The 13,136-nt window shown below is 36.9% G+C and overlaps 1 non-coding gene across 1 annotated transcript; it reads right to left on the bottom strand.

The window, feature by feature from the left end:
* Positions 1-11,751: 11,751 nt before the first annotated feature.
* On the bottom strand, positions 11,752-11,858 carry LOC148210338 (small nucleolar RNA R71). The gene has a single exon (XR_015792490.1). It is a non-coding gene; the product is annotated as a small nucleolar RNA R71 (small nucleolar RNA).
* Positions 11,859-13,136: the final 1,278 nt, after the last annotated feature.

Below are 13,136 nucleotides of genomic sequence, written 5' to 3'. Positions count from 1 at the left end.
AATAACAATACCATCTCACCTACTCGAAATTGCTTGCAAAGTTTTGTTTTTTCCTTGTAAAGTTTAGCACTTTCGTTTGAAAATTGCCTTGATTCTTCTAACTCATTTAACTGCGACTTCCATACTTCACCTGCAGCAACAAGATCAACTTTTAGTTTTTTCGTAGCCTAAAAAGCTCTATATTCCAACGCTGAAGGAATATGACAAGCCTTGCCAAATACTAGGTGAAAAAGAAGACATACCTATAGGGGTCTTGAATGCAGTTCGATATGTCCATAGGAAATCATCTAATTTAATCGCCAAATACTTTTTTATTTATAATTACTGTATTTTCCAAAATAGATTTAATCTTCCTGTTATGTACCTTAGCCATGACATTTGTCTGTAGGTGGTAACTAGTGGCAATCTTATGTTGAACATTATATTTTGATAACACTTTGCCTACTGCTCTATTTACAAAATGTGTTCCATTGTAATTAATAAGACACCGTGGAGTACCATAGCTAGTACAAATACTTTTTTTCCAAAAATTAAATAATAATTCTAACATCATTTACTGATGTTGCTGTGACTTCTATCCATTTAGACACGTAGTCGACGACAAACAAAATGTAAATTTTACCAAATGATGGTAGGAACGGTCCTATAATGTCAACGCCACATACGTCAAAAATATTTCTACTTCTAAAATGGGATGAGGAGGCATTTCCTTATTCTGGTGAGCATCGCAAAATAAGGTCGGCCAAAAGAACCCACTCTATAATACCTTAGCTACTGTTTCCGGCCAGCAAAGTGCCCACCATATAGAGATGTATGGCATGCCTCTAAAATTCTTGCTTGTTACTCTTCAACTACACACATGCGTAAGATATTATTAGGATCTAACTTATAAAGATAATGCTCCCCCCACCTATGTTCTTTAACATCATGTAAAAATTAATTTACCTGTTGTGAGTTAAACTCATACAGAAAGATACCACTTACCACGAAGTTTGCGAAATCCTCATACCATGGAATGTTATCAATACGAAAGATTTGTTCATCCAATAAAATGTTCCCTAATGTTTGACAATTGTTTTGGGCCGATGGACTACAATCGAGACAAATGGTCTGCCACCTAATTCTCCATACCTTTTCGGTCTCGAATCTCTATGCCAGATTCTTGAAGAAGTAAGATCCATCAAATTAGCCTCGGTTTCACGTCCTTCTTAGCAAACAAATACTTCAAGGCAGAATGGTTGATAAATACAATAACTTTATAACCTATCAAATATGCTCTCGATTTGTCGAATGCAAAAACAACGCTAGTAATTACTTTTTGGTGGTAGTATAGGTAAGCTATGTTGCGGTCAAAGTTTTACTCGCATAATAAACTAGATGCAAAGTTTTATTTTTTTTCCTACACTAACATTGCTCCTTATGAATAATCACTTGCATCACACATCTATTCAAATGGTAAATTCCAGTCAGGTTCTACTATGATAGGTGGTGAACTCAATTCCTTCCTAAGAGTTTCAAATGAATTCATGCATTCTTCATCAAATTTAAAAGGCCTATCAATTTCTAGCAAACGACATAAAGGTTTTGATATTTTGGCAAAGTCTTTCATGAAACAACGATAAAATCAAGCATGACCCAAGAAACTTCGAATGTCTTTAACTGATGAGGGTGGTGGAAGTTTTGAAATTTAATCAATTTTATCTTGATCGACTTCCATTCTTTTATTTTAAATTGTATAACTCAAAATAATACCTTCTTTCATCATGAAATAACATTTTTCTCAATTTAAAACAAGGTTTGTTTTTTCACATCATTCCAAAACCTTTTCAAGATTTTTCAAACAATTTTCAAATGATTCCCCGAAAAGTGAAAAACCATCCATAAATATTTCAATCACATTTTCAATCATATAAAAAGTATCGCCATCATACAACGTTGAAATGTGGCAGGCACATTACACAACTAAACAGCATTATGTGGAGTCCAATGTTCCATAAGGGCATGTGAAAATTGTTTTCTCCTTATCCTCTAGGACGATTGTGATCTGATTATACCCCGAGTATCCATCGAAAAAATAGTAGAACTCCTTAATGGCGAGAGATCAAGTATTGGTCAATAAAGGGAAGAGGAAAGTGATCCTTTTTTGTTACCTTATTAAGTTTGTGGTAGTCCATGCAGACTCTCCAACTAGTTAAAATTTGAGATTAGATCAATCTGTTCTCTACATTTGTCATGACCGTCATGCCACCGTTCTTCGACACACATTGAACTACGCTAGCCCAGCTACTGTCCGCCATTAGGTATACCACACTTGCGTCTAGCCACTTTAGAATTTATATCTTTATGATTTCTTGAATTTTAGGATTCAACCTTCTTTGATGTTCAACAAAATTGCTTGCACCTTCTTCCAAATGTATTGTATCCATGCAAAATGATGGAGTGATCCCTTCGATGTCTACTATAGTCCATCCAATGACTTTATAGTAATTTGTCAATACCTGCAATAACAATACCTCATGCTCATTAGATAAATATAAAGAGATTATTACATATAAACTTTCATTATCTTCTAACTATGCATATTTTAAATAAGCAGGCAATGGGGTTTTTTCCAGTTGAGGCGACTCAATGATTGATGGCTGCATTGTCTTAAATTTATCCTTGCTTATATCTCCAAACTCAAACTTTTCCATCGGTGACGAGAAAGGGTTTGCATTTTATTCTTTCTCTGCTACTTCTAAATCCTACTTTAAACCTGCAGTCATCAAGTCACAAAATTATTTCATAGAGATCGGGTTAGTTGTCCTAATAGTCGAGCACTTTTCTATTTCATCTGGAAGCTGCATAGCATCCAGTACGTTGAATGTTACTTGCTCGTCATTCAATTTCATTGTGATCCCTCCCTTCCTCACGTTGAAGATCATATCTCCTGTTGCGAGAAATGGCCTCTTAAGTATGATTGGTACTTCCAAATCTACTTCACAATCTAAAATAATGAAATCTGCAGGGAAAGTAAACTGATCAACTTTAACTAGTACATCCTCGATTTTTCCTTCCGATTTTCTACTAGACCTATATGCAAATTGGAGGGTTACTGTCATGGGGCGAACTTTTTCTATATTTAGTTCTTTAAAAATGGGTAGACACTAAATTTATACTCGCTCCAAGATCGCACAATACCCTTCCTAAATCTTGGCCTCTTATTGAACAGGGGATAGTGAAACTTCCAGGATCTTTACATTTAACTAGCAATGGACTCCTCAAGGCATTGATACTGCACTTATTTCATGCTACTATTAAATGTTCTCCTAATTTGATGTGATCATAATGCCACCAAGCTTACCACAAGGACCAATTAGAAGACGTTGTGCCAAAATGCTACAAGGAGCCATGAAAAAATACGTGCAACACAAAATTAGCTCTACACATGAGAAAGGGAAGGAAGGAACCAAAGTCCAACACAAATGCCCATCAAGATTTCAGCACTTGAAGAGCCAATTGCAAGGACATGCCTTGCCATATGCACGCCCATGCACCACGCCAGCACGCCCACGCGCACACCCAACCTACGCTCGCACCCCTTTCATGCAAACCTCACAGCGCACTAACCAGCGTCTACCCCACCAGACGCTAACCTTGCAAGTGCCCAGCCTTGCGTGTCCCCTATGTCACTAACCTCACAACGCCTACCGCCAACGGCTGCACGCCCCAGCTTGCTACGAACCCCATCAGTGCGCGCTAGCCAGACCTACACGTCCACATCTCGCCATCTGCACGTCATGCCATACGCACCCTTGCCTGTTGTGCCAGCGCCTTCGCCAGTGCACCTCGCTTGCCAACGACCCAGTGTTGGGTGTGTTGCCTTAAACTAGTAGTTTGTAATTATGTAAAAACAAATTTATATTCAATAAAGTTTTGTTTTTCTTATTCAATCAATTAGTTGCTGAATTTACATTATTGCATTGTCCAAATCCAATAAACTAAACATCCAAGATTATTTTCATGTAACTGGACAGTATATATACTGGGTATATACTTGTTATACCCTCGATATACTTGTGGATCATGTCCCGTGAATAACCTAAAGGGTGTATAGTATATGGATAATGTTGGGTACCTTATCCTGGCAACATTATGGATACAGCCCGCTTTTTAAATGTTACAAATGACTTGATCCAGGTCATTCGTGTATGCGAGTGGGGGTATCCTATACAATGAGTTTGTATAAGACCGGACCGCGAAATGACTAATCTTTAGATGTAACACTATTGATTAATAGATTTCTATTTCATAGGATGACCAGACAACTCATTCTAAATCCAGGGTGAGTTATGGACTCCTACGCTTGAAGGCTCGTCCTTTGATCTGTATGGGTCAGAGTGGCCCGAGCGCCGATTCAACATTCTTACAATTCTGGGGACGAGAATGAGTGAAGAGCTTGGAACATAACTTTACAAGATGGGATTCACTCGTCCCTGACTCTGTGGGAGTAAATGAGTGTTCCCTTAAGTGCTGACTTCGAGACTTCAACAAAGGGCCCCACCCTCTCACTGGCTCGAGAGAGACTTTCGATTATTGGTCAGACCATAACCGAGTTGTTCATTAGAGGATCAACGGTACTTAAGGTACAAGATGCAACACAAGGATTAAACGATAATGTGACCCATCTGTGGTTACAAACACTCTGAAGGATTGGCTTACCATTAATGGTCGATATCTGTGGGTACAAAAATATTGAAGGGATTGGATCCCGCAACGGAAGCGGGCGAACGCGTGTGATTCGATCTTGTCTTAGAATTACAACAAAAAAAAAGACATATAAGCATGAATAAACGGAAGTTAGTGATAATACCTTTGAAGACACGTCTTCAATGTAGAAACCAATGCCACCACAAAGTCCTTCTCGCTATCCTCTGGATATTAAGAACTCGGTTTGTAAGAACCGTCTTATAATTGAAAGGAAAATTGAGAAATCGAGAGAGAGATTTTCTCGTTTAGAGTTTCAGAAACTCTATCAACCGACGTTCGGGATCGAAAAGAAATGAGAGAACCTCAGTTCCCCACTCTTTTTTTTTCTTTTTTTTAATTAAAACAAAATTAATTAAAATAATAATTAATTAAATCTAATTTAATTAATTACAAAAAAAATTATTAATTTAATTAAATTAAATCTAATTTAATTTAACCAAATTAATATATCACATTAATTCAATGAATTTAATTAAATCAAATTTAATTAAATCAATCTTAAATTAATCAATTATATTAGAATCAAATTCTAATATTTATCTCTCTCTTAATTTTGAATCCAATTCAAAATTAACTTTATATTATAATGTATCAACATACATTACATTAATTGCATCCCATACAATTAACCTGAATTCCCTTTAACTAATTTGAACAATTCAAATTCTTTTCAAGACTAACTGTTCTTAACTATCCTTTACGAGATAGCAAGGGGACCTAATGGACCTATAGATCGAAAGCTCCAACGAGACGAGATTAATTGATTAAATTCATTAACCATATTAATTAACATTCGTTAATTGTCGGTCAGTCCACTAAAGAGCCACAGTTGTACTCTTCTCACTGCAGAATATTTTACGTCCATGGATTTTGACCATGAACAGTAAGTCAATCCTTCACGAGTGTTCGTAACCAGAGCTAGGTCAAATTACCGTTTTACCCCTATGTTACATCTTGTACCTTAAGTACCACTGATCTTCTAATGAACACCTCGATTATGGTCAAACCAATAACCAGAAGTCCCTCTCGGGCCAGTGAGAGTGTTGGACCCCTTGTTCAAGTCCCGGAGTCAGCACTTAAAAGAACACTCATCTCCTTACCCTAAAGTCGGGAAAGAGTGAATTTCATCTTGTTTAGTTATGTTCCCAGCTCCCCACTCGCCCTCGTCCCCAAAATGGTAGGCATATCGAGTTTGCAACTCGAGCCACTCTCACCCATACAAATCAAAAGACGAGCCCTAACAGGCAGGAGTCCATAACTCACTCAGGATTGAGATTGAGTTACCTGGTCATCCTATTGAATATTAATCTATTAGCTAACGGTGTTACAGCTACAGATTTATTATTTCGTGGTCCGGTCTTATACAAAGTCATTGTATAGGATAACCCCACTCTCATGTCTCCACACGAATGACTTGGATCAAGTCATTTGTAACTATTACAAAGTGGGCCGTATGCATAGTGTTACAAGGTACCCAACCTTATCCTTATACTATAGACCCTTTAGGTTACTACGGAACTTTATCCACCTGTATATCGAATATATACTGTATATATATACACTGTATATCAAATATATACGCTGTATATTAAATATATATTGTATATTTGTTATATACTGTTCCAGTTACATCACATAACCTAGGATGTCAGCTTATTGGATTTGGGTTAATCCAATTTTATCAATATCAACTTTATTGAATGAATATTTGTTTTATGTTTACAAACCACGAGTTTAGGGCATAAAACCTAACAAATATTTTATAGTGAGAAGAATGCAGCTGCGGGTTTTTAGTGGAATAACTCGTAGTTAATGCATGTTGATTAAAGTGGTTAATGGTTTAACCAATTAATCTCGTAATGTTGGAATTTTTTATCTATAGGTCCATCAGGTACCCTTGCTAGCTCATAAAGGGTAATTAAGAATGTTAAATTTTGGAAGGAATTTGAATTGTTCAAATTTGATTAAAAGGAATTTGAGTCAATTGTGTATGACACAATTTAATGTATGATGATACATTATAATACTATATATTATGAGAGAATAATGTGAATATGATTCATATTAAAACTATAGGTTCAAATTTAATGTGAATTATGTTCATATTAAATACTATAGGTTATGAGGGAAATGTATAATTGAATATGATTCAAATATTAATTGATTTAATTAAATTATGTTTATTAAATTAATTAATTAATTAAGATTTATTTAATTATTAATTAAATAAAAATCTTTTTAATTCAACTAATTATTTAATTTATTTATTAAATTAAATATAATTAAGTATATTATATTAAATTAATTAATTAAATTAGTTTATTAGATTAATCAATTTAATTAATTAATCAAACTCACCACATCCCAACATTTTTGCTAGGAAGTGGTGAGGTGGGGAGTGAGAAGTTACTTCCTCTCTCCCTCTTCCCTCATTTCTTTCTCTGTGTTTAGGTTTTGGTTTTTCCGTGTAAAACAAGTTTCTCTCCATCTCACAATCACACAAACTCAATTTCCTAACGTTTTATTTTCCAAGAGATAGTATCCCACAATCCGAGTTATTATTCTTAAAGATAATAGCAAGACAACTTCATGGTGGTGTCTAACCTTTGGTTCGTGAAGAATTGTTCGTTTTATCACGAAGTTCATGCTCGAGGGAGAGAATTTGATCACAATGTACAAAAGTAAGTTATCTTCTTCCTAAGGGGCTTAACCGTTAAATTAGAATAGAAACGGTTATGTTTTTAAATTGCTAACGTAATGTTTATAAACTGATTCGAATCACAACTGATTAATCACTACTGTTGCGGATTCGATCCCTTCATCAAACGCACGCCATCACCTAAACCAACGCGCGCGCCCACCTGCCCCATGTGCCCAATGGGTGCCCCCTCCGTTTGATGCCGCCACCCTTCGGGCGCCCACCCTTGGCGCCATTTTGCCCTTGTCTTTCCACCCACTCCTAATGTAACCATCTATTTTAATGATTATGAATGTATTTTATTTGGAATTATATGTTGCATAAAGTATGTCATATAGTTTTAAAACCCCACCATAGGTTAAGCATGTCCATGCATCATATGTATATAATAGTTATAATGTATGATAACATGATTTATTTTCGTAGTTGATTAATATAAGTGTTGTATTAATTAGATGAAAATTAAGTTGCATTGAGCATGACATTACTTTAGTAAATATAATTGTTATATTAATGTATGTCGTCAATGCATGACTATAGGTTTAATTTCTTAAATTTTATAAAAGTTATAAAATTTTGGTAGATAGAAATTAAAATCTATAATAAAGAGTTGCATGCTAATATAAGGTCTAAGTTAATTAATTTTAAAAGGGGTTTAAAATTAATTAGACCTTACATTATATCTTCTAATATGATTAGGGGTAGCCTTTTGCTTTGTTTTAACTTGGTCTTAAATGAAATAATAAAAGACTAAATATAATATATTGCCTATAAGGGAACACTGCCTAAGGAAGGTTCTATCTAGGTTGAGGTATTAAGCTGACCGTAAGGGAACACCTCTACCTGGGAACCCACGTGGGGGTTGAATTAGTCAATATTTTATATGCATGCAATAATGTCGTTAGTTTATTAATACGTTTAATAAACTAAAACATTAATGTACAACTTCCAATATAAATAGTTATGTTGGGCCGACTAAAAATTCAATTAGTTAATTTCACTTAGTCGGAATTTACCTAAGTAATATACCCCAGTCTTAGAATACTAAGTGGGAGAAAAAAAGAGTATGTAATATACTACGTATATTTTTATATACAAGGGATGTATGACATTTTTTTCTCTCGCATTTCTCGTTATAATTCACACCATGAGTTTCATGCTCGGCCTCATGGCGCCCTGGGCGCCGCCTCCCTATGGAAGGTGGTTACATGGTTCAATATCAAGTTGAACGGAGATAGTATTCATAGCAAGTGGGAGAAAGTCGTGTGACAACAGATACTACGGTCTCCACCATTAGTTTGCATCATGAGATTTCATACATGACATGCGTGTCATCTTGGAGCGATCATCCCTACGGAGGGTCCATTGTATGGAATCGTAACCAAGGCAAACTTCATAAATGGATAAGGGTTTCTTAGGTTTTGCTCCAATATTTTCCTTTCCTCTGGCAGGATTATTGGGGCGGACCATCGATGTCTGAAAATGGTGGGTCACACTTACGGGGAATTGTAAAACTAGTTAGCAATTTCTTGACCAAATAAACGGTGACTAATGATTATAGGAATATGAGTTATTTTGGTATAAGATTTGGTTGAGAACGTCTCAATTCAGTAAACGAGTAGTTGTCTGCCCTACGGTAGCTGTTGCTCTAAATCATTTAAACGTCGTTGCAAAACAATTTTGTTAGGGTGCTTGATTAGTTTTGCTAAAATATGATTGAGTTTAAAAGATAATGCATGAAACTGATAGAGGTTTGTTTTTATTTTCAGCATGTCGACTTCTATTATTGCTCTTTTATCCGCTGAAAAACTTAATGCCGAGAATTACAAATAATGGTAATCGAACCTAAACACTATACTCGTAATAGATGATCTTAGGTTCGTCTTACAAGAGGAATATCCTCAAGCTCCTACGCCTAACGCCACTGTGGTGGTGTGTGATTACGCTTGTTTACATGCGTAAAAAGAAGGTTTTAGATGTTGTTTTTACAATGTTTCAGCTTTGTTTCGGATTTTTCTCGATCGTTTGAGTTCCAATTCATGCAAAATTCATATATTATGGTTTGTGGTTGGCTTATATTGTATTTATGACATTTTAGGACCATTTGGGAGTGCAAATTAATCAAAAGAAGCAAAAAGACGAAAAAAGCATCATGGGAGGCGCCATGCGCCTGGGAAGCCTGCAGAAAAACTGGTTTTCTTCCAACTTTGCCCTTAATGAAACGCGTCTTCCAATGCGTTCTGGTGGTTCCAACCGATGCATACGTGTAGAAGAAGTGTTCCACTATCAGTTTGAGCACGATTTGGTCAGTCAAAAGAGTTGGAAATGGGTGATTCACCATCGTTTTAGGACCTACCTAACCAATTCTGCACAGCTATAAATTCCAGCAACTTCTCCACCAAAATCATCAAGCCTTGCTTCCTTCTCTTGATCATTTTTAGTGTTTCTTTGTTGCTTTCTAAGTACTTTTGAGTTGCTTTCATTAGTTGCTTTTGGTTTTTAAATCCCGAGTACTTTACATTCTTTTATTGAACTTTGTTTTGTTTCCATTTGTACTTAGTTATTTTCTACTTATTCAAATATATAAAAATCTAGCACTTTGCTTATTCTCTCTTTGCCTTTACTTTATTTTTAGTTAAGAGAGTTGTGTTTTTGGAGGAAAGAGCACGTGACACTCCCCCTTGCTTGAAAGAGAAGGGCGAAGCTCTCAATCCCGATAAAAACTCTCCGTTAGTTAACTTTTGTTTTTCACACATGCATTCCACATTCAACCATTTTACTTGCTGTATTTTCTTCAATATGTCTTTCTAAATTCCCGTCTCTAGCCTGGTTATGGATAGTTAGCCTTTTATGTCTAAAAAGGGTTGCTAAGAAGTAGTGTTTTTGCTTTCCATTCATTGCTCAACATGTTTTCCCAAAAAGTTAGGATTTAGAGAAGGCCACTGTAAGTCTTAACAAGTCAATACTGAAAACATTGCTTATTTGCATTGTTGAGTGGTTAAACCGAGGAGAGGAGCGCCTTAGACATAAGGGTTCCGCTTAAGTAGCCTAGACATAGGACCTTAACCCGAGGTTGCGACTATTTCCATCCTAAAACTAAGATATCTCTCATAATAGACATATTAGGGAATGTCTTAGGACTTTGAACTTGCTTAGACATAAGTCAAGTGAGAAGCGTAGTCGTTGGTTTCTAAAGTAAAATGCATATTGTCCTTAGCATGTCCTTGATTCTTTGATGGCTAACTTGAAGTAATTCGGGCTAGGTTTTATTATTATAAGTCCAAATCCCAAATCCAAACCATTATTTGTGACCACTTCCCATTTTACAAGAATCACTCATTCCAACATTCACTATTCTTTAAAACTTTAGAGTTTGGAAATTGTTTAGAAGTCCTTGAGGATCGATACTTGGATACTCCGTCCATTTTATATTACTCTGACAGGTGTGCGCTTGCATCTATATAATTGTTACCACGCTTAGCGCGTGCGTTCAGCATAAACGTCCAGTCAAGTTTTTGGCGCCGTTGCCGGGGACTTTAATTTTAAAATTTATTTTCAAATTCTTTTAGTTTTTATTTTTGTGAATTGTTGTTGGGTGTAAGTTCCATCCACCGTTTTTGTTCTATATTTTTGGTCGTTTATCTCACAAGGGTAAGTTAAAGTGCATGAGCACAAGATCTTTTCTTCTACCCCTTGACCCTGAGATTGAGCGGACCCTTCGAAAAACTCGAAAGGAGCAAAGACTTCGAAAACAACTAGAAAAGCAAAAAGAGAGAGAAGGTGAAATTAGTCCTGAAAGTGAGGTAGAGAGTACGAGCACATCGATGGCAGATATTCCACCTCGTGATCCGGTTGATCCACCTGCTGTTAACGGTAATATGAGGGATCATGCAAGAAATGATGAATTTAACCATATCCAGATGGCGGACAACAGAGACGTGGCAATGCGAGAATATGCCGCCACGGCTTTTCAGAACTTTGATTCAGGGATAGTCAACCCTATTCCAGCCCATGCAAACTTTGAGCTTAAACCAATGATGTTCCAAATGTTGCAGACAATTGGACATTTTGGAGGGCAGGAACATGAGGATCCACATGATCATCTGAAATCATTCATTCAAATTGCAAATGCATTTCGATTACCTGGTATAACAGACGATGCTCTGAGACTAAAACTTTTTCCATTTTCTTTGAAGGACCAAGCTAGAGCATGGCTCAATGCATTTCCACCGGGATCCATCACCACATGGGGGTCGTTAGTGGAGAAGTTCTTAACAAAATTCTTCCCACCTACTCGCCACGCTGATATCAGAGAGGAGATCATCTCCTTTAGACAGTATGATCGTGAACCTGTTCACGAGGCGTGGGAGAGATTTAAAGAACTAATCAGGAAATGTCCGAACCATGGCTTGCCGGCATGCATCCAGATAGAACATTTCTTTAGAGGCTTAGATCATCCTACTAAGATGATGCTAAACAATGCTGCCAACGGAGCCTTTACAAAGAAGACATTCAACGAGATAGTTGACATCCTAAATGACTTAGCTTCACATAACGAACTATGGTGTTCGCAAAGATCTAGGGCAGCACCAAAGAAGCAAGATCCAGCTGGAGTTTTGGCTCTGGACATTGCGACCTCGATGCAAAAAGAGATGGTTACAATGAACCAGAGGCTGAAAGAGATGGCATTGGGAATAAAAAATCCATTAGCCACGCCGATACAACCTGTGCAGTCGGATTATTGCACTCCTGCCCCTGTTTGCCAAGTCAACGATCTCATTTGTTCATTTTGCAGTGAAAACCATATTTATGATAATTGTCCACATAACCCTGCTTCTGTTTTTTATGTAGGACGTGGGAACAATAGGAACTTTAACCCATATTCGAACACCTACAACCCAGGTTGGAGGCACCACCCTAATTTCTCATGGGGAGGACAAAGAGGTTCGAGCGGTTTTAATCAAGGGCAGAGCCAACAGAACAAGCAGCCCTATGTTCCACCTACACAGCAATACATCCCACCACCGCAACAGCAGTACAATCAGAGAACACAGACTCCACCAGTTCAAAATAACAACTCAAATCTTGAGAATATGATGAAGGAGTACATGGCCCGAACCGACGCAGTGATACAATCCCAAGCGGCATCAATGAGGAATTTCGAGACCCAATTGGGACAGCTCGCCAATGAATTGAAGAATAGACCACAAGGTTCTTTTCCAGGCCATACTGAATTACCAAAACGAGAAGGGAAAGAACAGTGCAAAGCTGTCACCCTCAGGAGTGGACTGGCATATGATGGACCAACAATGCCAACAACAGATGTACAGATTCCGTCCACTGAACCAATTGTAAAGATACCAGAAAATCCAACAACACCAGAAAAAGAGAATATTAGAAAAGGTAATGAGGACACCCCGAGTGTTCCTCCACAGGTACAGCCTTCTTTTACCCCTACTCCCCCGTTTCCACAAAGATTAGTTAAGAAAAATAATGATTCCCAGTTTAGAAAATTTTTAGATATTTTAAAACAACTGCATATAAATATACCATTAGTAGATGCTCTAGAACAGATGCCGAATTATGCTAAGTTTTTGAAAGATATAGTTTTTAGGAAGAAAAAAATAGGAGAGCATGAACTGGTAGCCATGACAAAATGTAGTAGTGAAGCTGTAGGCAGCCCGCTACC

This window comes from Momordica charantia (assembly GCF_013281855.1).
Source record: "Momordica charantia cultivar OHB3-1 chromosome 7 unlocalized genomic scaffold, Mcharantia_2.0 BLBB01000007.1, whole genome shotgun sequence".
Lineage (NCBI taxonomy): Eukaryota > Viridiplantae > Streptophyta > Magnoliopsida > Cucurbitales > Cucurbitaceae > Momordica > Momordica charantia.
The sequence above is the reverse complement of the archived record's forward strand: the minus strand, read 5'-3'. Positions and strand labels throughout refer to the sequence as shown.